The sequence below is a fragment of the Arachis ipaensis genome, chromosome B8 (genome assembly GCF_059453495.1).
Source record: "Arachis ipaensis isolate K30076 ecotype BB chromosome B8, ASM5945349v1, whole genome shotgun sequence".
NCBI classification, from domain to species: Eukaryota; Viridiplantae; Streptophyta; class Magnoliopsida; order Fabales; family Fabaceae; genus Arachis; species Arachis ipaensis.
Window position 1 is genome coordinate 98,510,983 of NC_142443.1, and position 638 is coordinate 98,511,620.

Below are 638 nucleotides of genomic sequence, written 5' to 3' on the forward strand. Positions count from 1 at the left end.
TAGACTTCCATCAGAAGATCCTTTTCAGTTCTTAACTGAATTCTTGCAAATCTGTGATACTGTTAAGACCAATGAGGTTGATCCCGAGGTCTACAGGCTTACGCTTTTCCCGTTTGCTGTAAGAGACAGAGCTAGAATATGGTTGGACTCTCAACCTAAAGATAGCCTGAACTCTTGGGATAAGCTGATCACGGCTTTCTTAGCTAAGTTCTTTCCTCCTCAAAAGCTTAGCAAGCTTAGAGTGGATGTTCAAACCTTCAAACAAAAAGAAGGTGAATCCATCTATGAAGCTTGGGAGAGATACAAGCAACTGACCAAAAAGTGTCCTTCTGACATGCTTTCAAAATGGACCATCCTGGATATATTCTATGATGGTCTGTCTGAATTATCAAAGATGTCATTGGACCATTCTGCAGGTGGATCCATTCACCTAAAGAAAATGCCTGCAGAAGCTCAGGAACTCATTGACATGGTTGCAAATAACCAGTTCATGTACACTTCTGAAAGGAATCCTATGAGTAATGGGATGCCTCAAAGGAAGGGAGTTCTTGAAATTGATACTCTGAATGCCATATTGGCTCAGAATAAAATATTGACTCAGCAAGTCAATATGATTTCTCAGAGTCTGAATGGATTGT

General features: G+C 40.3%; 1 non-coding gene across 1 annotated transcript; it reads right to left on the reverse strand.

The window, feature by feature from the left end:
- Positions 1 to 232: 232 nt before the first annotated feature.
- On the reverse strand, positions 233 to 340 carry LOC148548965 (small nucleolar RNA R71). The gene has a single exon (XR_015897256.1). It is a non-coding gene; the product is annotated as a small nucleolar RNA R71 (small nucleolar RNA).
- Positions 341 to 638: the final 298 nt, after the last annotated feature.